Here is a 13543-nt window from a genome sequence, read left to right on the forward strand (position 1 = left end):
ACGAGGAGTTGGCCAGCACCCGGCCCTGACATGCTTCACGCCTACTGGCTGGTTTTGCTGTTCACATAGATTGTTGATATTGTTCGTCAGTTTTCACACCCTGAAGCTGAAGATGGCCTTACAAGTACTGACAGTAGCCACCCACTGTTCAATAGTCGAATCAAATTGTTATGTGTTCACTGACTGTTATATGAAGTGTGTGTCCTTGTCTGGAAATAGCCTTGTAGGTGTTTTCATTTCTAATTTCAAAACAATGCAGACTTTCTTCTAATGATCATCGACTGCACTGTTAAGTTTAACTAATAGAGTCTTTCATTCCTTGACTTAATAAACTGATTCTTCAGCTACTCCTACGACATTTGTCCAGATAAACTTTTTGCTTTTTTGTTGTTTTTACTGTGCAGAATATAAACGCAGCACAAGATGCACTGAAGGAAATAAGCATTAACACGACAATATAAAAACACTGGAGTCCCGTTGATGTTGTGAATGCGTTATCCTGTAGCAACACATTTAAACATTTTAAAGACCATTTTGTGTACTAAGACTGTTAAATAAAGTAACGAGTAAATGAGGATGTTTTATGAATTGCAAACAGAAAATATCCTTTGAACTGTAAAAACTGTAAATAAGAGCTGGGCAGATGTAAATGCTTCATGTGGTTGAATGCTCAGGAACACAGGCAGCTGTAATCAGATGCAACATTAAAATAAAAACGCATCGTCGTGACGAGCTCTGAACAGACGGATGAAAAGCGGTCTAATTGTGTGCGATGGCTAAGTACGATGACTAAGGGCTGATATTTGAGGGAAATGAAGGGGGGGGGGGCAGAGTTTAGTGCTGAGTCACAGCACGGCTGCTGCTGCCGCTGCAGCGCCCTCCCCCACACTGAACTACTCAGCCTGGCTGACTAGCTTCATCTCTCATGCTTCATCCTGCCCTCTCTGTCTTCACAAACACACGGACACAGAAACACGTATATAACATAATACAGAGATGCAGCCTCTCCATCCATCACTCCATCGCTGCCTCGCCTCATCTCTAATCTCATTCTTCTGCCTCAGTTGATTTTGTCACTTGCAGCTCTTTCGCATCTCTTTCTATGTTTTTAGGCCGTAACTATTGTGGGTTTGGTTTTTTTGCTTCGTCACTCTTTCACAGCTCACCCCCATCCTCTCTCCTCCGCCTTCAGTTCCTCCAGCCTCCCACCTTCCTTGTGAAGTTTGTGTGAGCTTGTCTGCTACAGGGCTGATAATGCTGCAGCTAATCTTCCCTCCACTTGCTGTGTTTTGCTCTTTGACTGTGAGACAAAGCACAGTTACAGCAAAAGCTCCATCGCCTGAGTTCCCCACACACACACACACATGCACACGTACATGCATATGTGCATGCACGCACACGTACATGCACACACACACATATGCACACGTACACACACATATACATGCATACGTGCACACACACACACATATACATGCATACGTGCACACACACACATATGCACACATACACACACACAAACATACATGCACACGTACACACACATATACATGCATACGTGCACACACACACATGCACACGTACATGCACACGTACATGCACACGATGGATCAGTAAAGACTTCATTCTCTCACTGAGAGCTTTTAATTCATGTCTTTATCATGATAACATCAGAACTTAAGGCGTGTCTTTATATTCAGATGCTGAACAGAAGAGACCAGCTCGCCCTCAAATCCACAAGGAAAGACTTTAGACCTTGCAGCCACAGTTTGCTCTGTGGTGAAGAAACTGAAGCAGTGCCAGGGGGAAGTTTCTGGAAATAGGCTGGCAGTGCATGTTTCAGACAACTGATAAATCTGTCAGATAAAAAAACAAATAAATAAAAATGTAATTCTCATAACATGTGAAACTGGATTAACCTGAATCTACCGATGATAATAATACTGTCGTCCAAATCTCTATGACAACAAAATCGTCAATGATTTTTCTGAATCACTGGACGACAAATTCAGCTGTTTTCTACATTCATGCTGTAATAATGACGTACTGCTGTAAAAAACATTGTTAGTATCATAGTCCCAGTCTACCCAGTGTCTGAAGTTTATATTCCTGACTCCTTTTTCTTACCTTCTGGTCATATTTTTGATGGTATTGTTCTTTGTGTATTTTGCTGTTTAGTCATGTTCTCAGTTCTTGGTTGTTTACAGTTTAGTTCAGCTGTTGTCTTACTTACTCACCACGTTTCACTTCCTGCTTTATTTTAAGGATTTGTGCCTCGTGTTCAGTTTACTTCCCCTCCTCACATTTTCCCAGATTGTTTGCGCCCATGTGTTTCACACAGCTGTGTCCAATCCCATTTTCCCTCAGTGTGTATTTAAGTCTTTTGTTGGTTGTCAGTGCGTTGTGATCCCGCGCTGCTCTCTGGTTTTCTTTGGTTTTGTGCTTTTGTGTTTTTCCCAGATTCTTGGATGTAGTTTCCTCTTTGGACTTTATTTTCCCAGCACACATACTCATTAAAGGCACACTTTAAGTTTTCATTTGGATCGAGTCTATTTAATCGTGGAGGCAAAAAAACACAAACAAGAAAACAACCAGCAGAAGCAGAATGAGACTTAGCGTTTGTTGCAGCTTCACTGAAACCTTTCGATTTTGAGAATGTAACCATCTGCAGGTTTAAATGAGAAGTTAGATGTGCCCGAGGTTGGATTACCCACATGTAATTCCCCCAGGACACCAGACTCCCGGGGGCCTGTGAGTTTCAGGTTCACTGCATGTTTTTTGGTACTTGTAGCTGCAGATTTGGTGGAGAAAGCCCTGCATTGTTATCTAATGCTGTGGGTCTGTCATTGTGAAACAGTAACAATCTGAACCTTTTTAAATTCAGGGTTTTTTGTGCTTGCTGAGTTCACGTTACTCAGTCTAGTCATTCAATCTAATTACTACCACTGGACTAATGGGCAAAAACCTCCGGAGCTTGTAGAAGCAGGAGCTAAACAGCTTTGTATTGATCCAGATGTGCTTATAGACACGCTATAGATGGATTGTTTATCCTGGTTTTTCTTTTCTGTTGTCAACAACCATGTGAAAACTGTTTTAAAAACAGTTATGAATTATTGTTTCATAAGGTGTTTTTTAATTTATCATTTAAAAGAAGCCTTTCTCAGATGACACTGGGCCAGGTGCACCCTGGACTGGTGACCAGTCTGTCGCAGGGCTGACACAGAGAGATTAACAACCATGCATGCTCACTCCTGCAGACCTACAGCCAATTTAAAAACACTTATTAATCTAGCACACTTAACATTCAGCTGCCAAGCTAAATACCAGCCTCGGCTGCACTTCTGTTTAGGGCCAATGGCTAATGCTAGTGTGAAAATAAGATGGCAAACCTTAAATATTATGGCTGCCAAATATTAGAGGGTAACTGTTTGGAGCAAAGTTGCTTGGAGTCGTCCAACGCAGCATCTCTGCTATGCGTCGGTCAAATAAATGAATTGTTCCTCCTTTTCTGTCTCATCTTGCGTAACAGTAAACATATTGCAACTCAAAACTCAGATTTATTCCTACGAATATTCAGAAAGTAAAGACAGTCAGTCCATAAAACATTTCCTAACTGGGACTCCTATTATTGAAATAATGCTGACAATAAGTGGTGTGTGAGATTGTTGACCTTAGTTTGCTCGAAGGTGTGTCCTGTACTGCCAAACAAGTTCAGTATACTCGGGCTGTCTCTCCCCTCATGCAGCTTCAGCTCCATCAGCAGTCTCACAAAGTGTTTCCACTAAGTAGTTATCAGCTTGATAGATCCACCCAGGGTTTCCCAGTCTAACTATGCGCGTTCCCATCAATGAGAGGCCGTTCGCCATATATGACCAATCACAAACATGACTGCTTGCAGCATTGTAGCATTTCATTTTTCATAGAAAAATAATCCACAGTATAGAAACACTATTAAAGCTACATGGAAAAACAGATGCCTTTAAATTGTTTTAGACCAGCAGTAAAGAGGAAAAAGGAATAACGTTTGCTTTGCTGGCAGTCTGCTCATGAGGGATGTCTCGCTATAATATCTGAGCACACAGGTCGACAGGATCCTCCAGGAGTGGTGACGCTGTTGTCCAGAGAGTTGATTGGACAGCTAGTGGTGTTTTTGTGTTGCAGCATAAGTTAGGCAATAAAAGTGAACCAGCTTTGTGACCGAGTCAAACCCGAGCTTACCTCTTTAGGTCCTGAACCCTGCTCTGTAGTGCCGGCCTCACAGCCTCTGATGCTTCTGTTCAAACTCTAAATCCTTCATTTCCATCAGAGCCTAATTTTGTTTGCCGTGCTCCTGTGATGTTGCTTCAGAGCAAAATGAATGAACGTGAAACCTGTAGATTCATCCTCTTCACCCTCCACACTCAAACACACATCTGCAGCCACGTAACAGCCCTCAACACACACACACTCCTGATTCCCGTCCTCTCTCCTCTGGCTCTTCTCTCCAAATGGATTTTTCGTACAGAGTTATCATTATCATTCATTTAGGAGACAGGTTCGCTTCAGAGTAATTGAAGACACATTTGTTACAGTGCAGAGCAGAGGCAGCGGCTGGAGGGGAGGGGGGCATTCCCACGCCGCTGAGTCCACAGACGAGCTGAGGAAACATCAGTCGCTGTCTTTGTGCACGTTTCCCTCTCGTCACGTGATTGTCGTTCAGTATTTTTTCATTTGGAGCGGAGATGACGTCAGTGTCATGAAAGGCGACCTGTCAAAATGCAATGGCCTGCATGTATGAACTCTGAGGGGGATGTTTAAACTGTAAGGGACAAAAAAGTTTAACATATAACGACGTATAACAGAGTGAAACACTGCATTCTGTGGGATTTTTGGCACCTGTTCTCCTTTAGTATCATTATGTTGACTCTACATGTAAACAGAGACGACGTCGTTTTTTGTTTTTTATTTGTTTGCGTGTTTCCATGAAAGAGAATCAGAGAGTGACGCGTCTGGTTCTGTCTGATATCAGGCAAACAAACAAGGTGCTAAACTTGGAGGGTTGGATGACCCACAGGTGTACGTGCCGCTCACTCAACAGAAACAGACACATATGCAAGGACACGTAATTATAGTTTGTTGTGAAGCTTCTGCTCATGGAAGACTCTTTACTTCACACTATGTTGCTTATATTTGAGTGTTTCTCTGCTTTCCTTTTCTGCGATGCTAGTCACACAGCTGGTTTCCTGTGAGCTTTAGGACTGTGAGCTTTAGGACTGGCGTACAGTTGCCTCCAGTCTGCCCACTATCTAACTCTGTGCTTACTTGACAAACCAAGAAATCGCCAACTGCTACCATGGTTACAGCTACCAGAGGATTATTGTGCAATTAATAAGTTACTATTGGGGCGACCGTGGCTCAGGGGGTTGGGACGCGTATCTGTAACCGGAAGGTCGCCGGTTCGATCCCCGGGCTCTCTGTCCTGGTCGTTGTGTCCTTGGGCCTACTGGTGTTGGCCAGAGGGGCCGATGGCGCGATATGGCAGCCTGGCTTCTGTCAGTCTGCCCCAGGGCAGCTGTGGCTACACCTGTAGCTGCCTCCACCAGTGTGTGAATGTGAGAGTGACTGAATAGTGGTATTGTAAAGCGCTTTATAAATCCAATCCATAGGCCTCATGTTCCTCTCCATCCATGTTAGCGAACGTTCTTCGGTGTAGGACCTTCGACATCATGCCTGTTTTGTGTGTAGTAATTTGATGAATACCTTATGATATTGCAGTAGCGTGTGCACCACGTCGGTGCAATATGATAAGGTTTGTTTTGACACCGAACATTTTGGCTTTGGCAGCTGGTCGCTTTGTCCACTCTGGTGACCACAGATCGTGATTACTCATACTCGTGGGATTTAAAATGATAGTGTAGAGCCCCACTCACGTCCCACTGACACCGAGTGAACGCTGTCAGTGTAACAAACCGACACCTCTGAGGCTACAAATGCTCTAAGGAACTTGTCGGGTGTTCACTGACGATGCAGGATCATCTTGCATGAAGAGAAAGGCCTGTAGGGATGTATGAACAGCTGATGTGTTGAATCTATTTGGCTTCCATGTGCTTGGCTCTATGAATCACACAGCAGCAGCATATGAAACCATCTAAACAGATGATAAGCTGCTGTCCGCGCAGCTGCCCGTTATAACAAAGACTTTTTGAAGTCTCTCTCTCTCTCTCTCTCTCGATGACAGTTATCTATTAAAAGCTGCTGCTGACGTCAAAAGTGTCCGCCATCTTTGAGGAGAGCTGCACCGCTTTCCCCCCCATTGAAGAACAAGTGAGGAGGAACCAGCCGACGCGCAGTGCCTTTGCTGCAGTCACATACAGAGAGAGGCTGGTATCGGTTAGCTGTTGATACACGCAGACATTTCCTCCCATACTGACGGCGGGACACCGACAACAGGCGCAGGTAAGACTGGAGACGCTTTTCCGCGAGATTTGAAGCCATTCGTGTACCTCGGGACGACTTAGATTGTGCGAATCGAGGCGGAAGATGTTTAGTGTTGAGTGAAACCGTGGATGTCGGGTGTGTTTCAGCATAAATGATGCTGGGATACAGATGATTTGTGTGCGTGTGTGTGCTTTTGAGTGTTGGGGCAGTGTTGTGGACGATCTGCAGCACTGTTAGGGCGAGGAAAGCAAAGGACGTGGTTTGGTTGGGGGGGCGGGTGATGCGTGACCTCCTGGGTGATAAATCTCAAACGCGCAGTGGAAAGCTGACAGGATGGGATGCGGCGCGCTATAATGCGCATATTCAGTGTGGGCGTTTTCAGCGCTTCAGCACCTCGGACAGAGCCAGAGACAGAACGCACCGAGGAGGTGAAATCAGCGTCTCAGCGTCGTTTTCTTTTGTTCAAGCATTTATTGCTCTGTAAAAAGAGGGCCGGGGGGGGGACCCTGTTTTCCTTGCAAAGCCTCAAAACAGGTGTAGACTGAAGCGTGAATCAACGTGTCGCATTCACGCCACCTAGAAAGGAAATTAAACCAAACAAAACACGGCAGAGTCGCGGGACGTGGCGTGGTTTGTGGGGATGTCATGTAATAGTGAACTGCGCCATGGTGAAGTCGGTGGAAGGAGGGTAGCCCATATAAACAGTAGTGCGGGGGGGGCGTCGAGTTCTGTGAATGCGACGCTCCCTTCTTCCTTCTTTTACGCAGTACCTTCGAATAACATGCCCAATCCACGCCACGCGTCTACGTGACCGTGGCAGAGAGGGAAAAGGTGTGTGGATAGGTGGCTGAGGGGTGCGGGGAGAAAAAGGAGGACAGTGCCGGGGATGTCGGCGGTGAAGCCCGCACTATGACACCCTCCTCTCCCTCTCCTCCTGCGTCCCATCCAGCGTCTGTGGCCACGCACGAAACTGTCAATGATCCCCGCACGCGCTGTCTTGTCAATCAGGCAAGCCACATTGGCTCGCGCGCTAAATCGATACCTGAGCTCGACACAACGTGTAACAGTTGAAGTGTTTCTGATCCACGACAGTAGGAGACACACATGAACCACGACACAGCTGCCAGGTCGGAGCCTTTGACTGCTTTTCCCAAACCTGCAGGAGCGGCGAGCCCAGCAGAGTCCGCCCAGGTTATCTGTCAGTGTGTGCGTGCTGTGATTTACCACACTCACCATGTTAACTTGAGTCTGCGTGTTTGAAGGCTTTGGTAACAAACAGTAGCTAAGCTAGTTTTTCTGCCCATCAGTCACAGCACCGCGTCTGCTCGTAGAGGTGCAGAGAGGCGCTTGTTGCTTCTCCTGAGCTTTGATGATTAGACACTGAAGTGGTTTGGATTTCTGGCGCACCTGAAATTACATTACACTCCCACACGGTGCGTAAGTGCCTGGCTGTGTTACTGACACATGCTCAGTTGAATGTTTGGCACGTCACTGGAAATCTGCAGTGTGAGTTTTCCATGAAGCAAAGGCTGTGCTCAGATGGCGTTGTTTAAAACCAAAATCATGTCTAAAAGCAGAGCCTGCAGGCCGATGGCATCAAAGGACGGCCTACAGTTCGTAAAGCCCCTCAGGATACCCTGGTTGCTGCTTTTCCACAGCACGTTATGCGGTTGGACTGCAGAGAGGGAGCGAGGCAGACTTGGGGAGGGGGTGGGAGGGGGTGCCAGGCCTATACTGCACACACTGTGAAAGGGCTGCTTTCTGGATAAATGGTGACTTGCAGCACCATCAGCACGCACTGATGGTTTCTTAGAAACACCCCGGCCATTGTTCATTTCACAGGAGCACTTTCACGCCTGCCATCTGTGAAATGAAGCTAAAGCCTCTCTGATTGATGCTGAGCCGGCCGGCGCAGTGCGTGTTTTGGTGCAGGTACAGCTCTTATTATTTGCTTTTTTCTCCCCTCTCCAGAGTTTCTAAGTTCGGCCTTCAGCCTGATGCTGAAATAATCAAATGCAGTCACACAAACCCTCTCATGCGAGTCCAAAATGAAACTAGATGCTCATATTTGGGGCGATATTTCTATATCTGCTGGAAAGACAGAATGAAATTTTGAAATTGAATTTATAAGCCTTATCATGTCTGTGACACAGGGTTTCCTTCACACCTTGAATATTAAACTCAGCCAGGTGCAGCATCACAGAAACAGCTGAGCTCCTGAATCCAAGCTGAAGCTAGAGATCAGTCTGGGAATGATGGAGGCAGAGATGTACATGCATCCCTCTAAACTGCTCAGCGGTCGTGTCTCGCTGTCACAGAGCAGTTCAAGTTTTGGCTGCAGAATAAACAAAATCATCTTTATCGATTCAGCAGAGCTGTTGCATGAGCAGCTTTGGTGGTCCAATGTGCCGTTCTCACTGTGGGATTAGTCACACCAGCTTTAGGTTCATAGTCCAGAGGAGGACAAGATGTGGCTTCTGAGGTGAAAGGCTGTTAGCTTCTCTGATGTGTCATAGGAGGCATTATTAGCCTGTGAAATGGCTTCAGCGTCATCAGACGACCTTATATTTTATTTTTTACATGTTGTGCATTTCTCATGTTACAGTGGTAGATTTAAATGGAGCAAAGGACGAACAGAAACACAGAGATATCCAGATGATTAAATCGTACTGACTGAGGGAAGAAGATGAAACCTTTTCTATCTGGAAAGTAAAAAGTAATAAATACGTTTATTGCTCTAATGTTAAGAGTTAGATGAGTAGATGTCATTAAAATTAAATTGAGCCTTATTGGCTAAGTTTAGCAGCTTTCAGCAAGTTTAGCATAACTAACCTCAAAGCTTTCAAATAGTTTTAAACAGCCAGCAAATCCACTTGATATTTGATATTTTGTATCCTGTTCATTGAATCTGGTTTTCTAAAACGCTGTTATGTTTCTAAAGTTGTTTTAGCTGTTGTACACAGACAGCTGTTTACAGCTGTTTACCGTTTAACTTAAACTCACAGGCTTGACATGTAATGGTCCCTAACCAGTCATTAAGTGTCCTTTGCTTTTGTCTGAAATCCTCTCAGGTCACTACAACATGTGAAATCCACCCATTTTTCCTTCCTTTAGCTAGCGTGCTGCCAGGATCAGCCTCTGAGGCCAGGCAGACAGAGTGGAAGTGCTGTTATTTATACTTTGGCAAACAGCCCCGAGGCTTTTTATTGAGAGTTTGCACTCGTTCACTGTGACTCGTGGTCACATATAATATTTTTCGTTCTCGTTTTTTGCTGTACTGAAGATTAAATTGTGACCCAGCTTTGAATTTCGTGTGAGAGAGAATCAATGTTGTCATCTATCACGAAGAAATCAAAGAGTCTTACGGAGTCAAACTCAGACGGGAAGAAAAACAGCAGCTTTAGAAGGAAACAAACGCTCATTTGTTTGCAAATGATCAGAGTGGAGATATTAAAGTGGCAGCAGCTTTCTGGTGTCCGGCCAGCCCCCACGTGACAACCTGTCACCTGCTCTGTATGTAAACAACAACACAGAAACAAGATGGCCCCTCCGGCGGCGACGAGGCTGTGCTGCATAGAAGGCTTGATCCTTCTCAGCTAAGCGTGTCGTACGCAGTTTTTGATCATATGTTCTGATGTTCACGTCGCACTCATCGGTTTATTTTGTACAGTAGATTTGTCCAATTACATTAGGTTGCTTAGCTAAATGGTTATTTATAGAGATAGGCTGCACCGCACTCGTCAAGTCTCCTTTCAGCGCTCACACAGCGCGACTTCTCTAAATTTAGTTTTATTCATCTTACCTCAGCTGTAGCTCGTCACAGCAAACATGACAGCTAGAGAAAGTTAATATTATCTCCCAAATGATGCTTTTGTTTTTGAAGCTTTCCTGGCACAAAAAGCCACGTTCGGCTTTCCACCGCGCCCGTCGTCACTCGCCATCTGTCCTCTCGGCTGCTTTCGCAGGGTTAGAAACCTTTGATTAATGAAGGGAATTTAGAGAGAGAAAATGAAAGTAATAAGAAAGAGAGGGAGTGGGGGAAGGTGGAGGGTGCGTAAACGGGGAACGATTGTCAGGCCGAATCATTTCAAACACACACACGCTGTGAGAAAATAGCATAAACATACAGAAAGATGCTGAAAATGAAGCAACGTCTGCACAGTTTGGAGGCTAATTCCAAATTCTAGCTGTAAACCAGAACCAGCCTTTCACAATGTTCACCAGGGAAGACACGTGTCCGATTTCACTGTGGAGAGCAGATATTTTGGAGTGGAAACATTTCCGTGTGTGGGTATGAAGGAGATGGTGCCAGTGGTTTTAGTATTTTGTATCTTCAAGCGTATCATTTTCACCCGACCATTAGCCGGGCCTTTCAGTGTCGCTGTGCTGTAAACCATCCATAAGCTCCTAAAGCTTTTATGTCTTTCAGAATAAAAGCACGTGTAGAGATCTTTCCTCTGCGTCGGTGAAGCATAAAGCCGGTAGATGGATCTGCTCGGGTCAGCGTGAACACGTCCTACACGCTGCACATTGCACAGCATTGTGTGTGCTCAGGTGAGCGCACAAGTGTGCAAACATGACCCGGTGTGGCGCGTGGAGACGGTGTTCACGGGAGGATCGGTGGGGTGGTATTGAGTGGGGGGGTTAGTTGTGTAATAAATGAGGCTGCAGTGCAGCTGATGAGGGTTGTTGGTGCAGATTAGCATCTGCAGGGCTTTTACAGAAACATTAAGCAGCCTGGTCTGTATCAAAGTCGTATTTGAATGCATTTGTACACGCACTGCCACTGCATCATCGCTGCATGCAGTCACTGGGTGAGGGGCCATCTATGCTGCCCTGCATCTGGTCCTGATTTAGCTTCTTACTAGCTTTTCTTTCACCACACAGACGTTCAGACTGCTGTGCATGTTGTACCAGGACACACAGGAGCTTCTTAGTCTGAACAGCGTCACTTCCTGGTTCTAACAAAAACATTGTGTGTTTTACAGTAAATGATATTTTTCTGTTGTGCTAATTAAAATAACCCCATTATGTGCTGTGATAGCGCTCATCTGCAGTGCATGAAAAGGCTCATAAATGCATTGTGAGCAAACACAGTATCAGTGTTATTGATCTTTCTGGGCCTGTCAGCAGGTCAGAAATGCAGCTTCTACTGCAGGCAAACAAATACGACAGTGTGCGACTGACTGCAGCTTTCTGACGCTCCGACACAAAGAAATACAAAAGTCCAGCTTCTCCAGTTTATCTACATGAAACAAAATATCATTATTTTTAAATCTGTCATAAAAAGGGAATTCTTTCTATGTCCACATGCTTTGGACAGATAAGGAAGCGAGCTGTTGTTTGCTATGTTTATGATTTTATTCCCAGTTGAATACGTCACGCCGGATGGTTTCGCAGACTGGAATTCAGAGTTTCAGGATGGAGACTGTGTCAGCGACATTCCCAGTGCCAAACAACTGTGACTGAAGCAGCAATGAAAGGCCTCCATACTGATGATGGTGTAACAGTCTGACGGTGTGCGTGCTGCAGCGTCGCTAACACAGCAGACATCCTGCCGCCGCCCTCTGCTGTCTGGGATTCCTTCAAACATGGTGTAAAAAGAACTTCTGCTGTGGTTTTTTCCAGAGCCTTCACATCCCACCGCCCTGATGTTTATTGCGTCGTAAAACAGGAGAGGTTGTGCTTCTAATTCAAAACAGGACTGTTGCTCCTCCTCTGGAACCACCTAATCTGATGCTTCCTTGTTTTCCTCCTTCCAGCTTTACTGCCAACATCACCCCACGAGCATCCATCCCTGTCATGTTTTGCTTGTCAGATGTCAAATCTCCACAGCCCTCCAAGCAGCCAGAACCTCATCTGCAGCAACCACATGGCAGTTAATGTGGCGGCGTGTGCCCCGTGTGGCGGCGTGTGCCCCGTGTGGCGGCGTGTGCCCCGTGTGGCAGCGTGTGCCCCGTGTGGCGGCGCACAATGAACCCAAAAAGCCACCCTGAGAGGCTGGCTGTGAGCACAAAGAGACTCCCGAGCGTTCATTCGCTGCTTTTCACTCATTTTCAGTCTTGTCCATGTTTTGATACTTGAGTTACTTACATGTAGTAACTAATCAATGAATCATTGATACATTTTATAAAAAGCTCAAAGGATGCACCGTTGTTGTGTCCGCACTTAGCAGACAACTGTAAATGATCTCTTTCAGCAAAAATGCAAAAACATTATTTGTTCCTGTTTCTTTACTTGAATCAATCAAAAATGTCAACGACGGCACAGTTTGACAGGCAGAACGAAGCATGTCTGCTGCCCTAACCCAACAAGGCTGGATGATCCCACTGATGCTGTACAGTGTGTCCTTAAAGAACTGAGGGAATCTGAGCAAGTGGAGGGTAAAAGGCCCTAAAAACTCTCTGCATAAGTCATGTCCTCAAGAAACAGGAACAACCATCTACAGCCAGAAAAGGACCAGATATTGAGGCACCGTGCAGCACCGCGGGGAAAGAGGCTGATGGGCAACAGCTGCATCATCATCATGTGACTTTACAGCAAGGCAATAATCCCAAACACACTGCAAATGCAGTAAAAGCATTTGTGTACAGGAAACATACAATGGAAAGCTGTCAGTCACAGACTGAGCTCAAGGTTACAGAAGCAGTTTGAGCCTGAAGAGAAAGAATGAAGAATAAACGTGTTCGCACCAAATATCGACTTTCAAGCTCATTAAACTGGTTTTATATTCTGAGTCTGCACTTATGTTTGCACGTCTCCATGAGTCAGTGCATCAATTGCACATTTTTATAACAAAATACAAAGAAGTGAAGAGTGGCTGCAGACGTTTGCACAGTACTGTATATGTGTGGTGTGCTTTTCATTCGCGTCTCTTCTTTATGTCCACTCTTCCACAGCAGCTTAGAGTAAACGGCGTCTGCAGCGCTGACATGTTGCTCTGTCCACCAATAAGCAGAGAGATCTGGACACTCGGCTCGTCTTTACCTTCAGTCTCTCTGATAGCAAATGAAGCTGCAACATCAGCTTCAAGCCACAGTCAGCTGGACGATCACATGTTCACTTCCTGGTAAAGGAGCATCCGCAGCTTTTTTTACATGAGATTTTACGAGCAGCTGTTTGATTG

The 13543-nt window shown here is 45.4% G+C and overlaps 1 protein-coding gene across 1 annotated transcript in view; it reads left to right on the forward strand.

Annotated features, from left to right (window-relative positions):
* Positions 1-6275: 6275 nt before the first annotated feature.
* Positions 6276-13543, forward strand: part of snap25a (synaptosome associated protein 25a) — a 41634-nt gene continuing 34366 nt past the window's right edge. Inside the window, exon 1 of the mRNA XM_086264574.1 lies at positions 6276-6435. The gene's annotated coding sequence lies outside the window, so the exon portion shown is untranslated. The remainder of the gene's footprint in view (positions 6436-13543) is intronic.

Source organism: Aulonocara sp. 'chitande type north' Nkhata Bay, linkage group LG15, assembly GCF_057382095.1.
Source record: "Aulonocara sp. 'chitande type north' Nkhata Bay isolate Kocher_YH1m ecotype deep benthic linkage group LG15, A_spYH_male_GT1.1, whole genome shotgun sequence".
Lineage (NCBI taxonomy): Eukaryota > Metazoa > Chordata > Actinopteri > Cichliformes > Cichlidae > Aulonocara > Aulonocara sp. 'chitande type north' Nkhata Bay.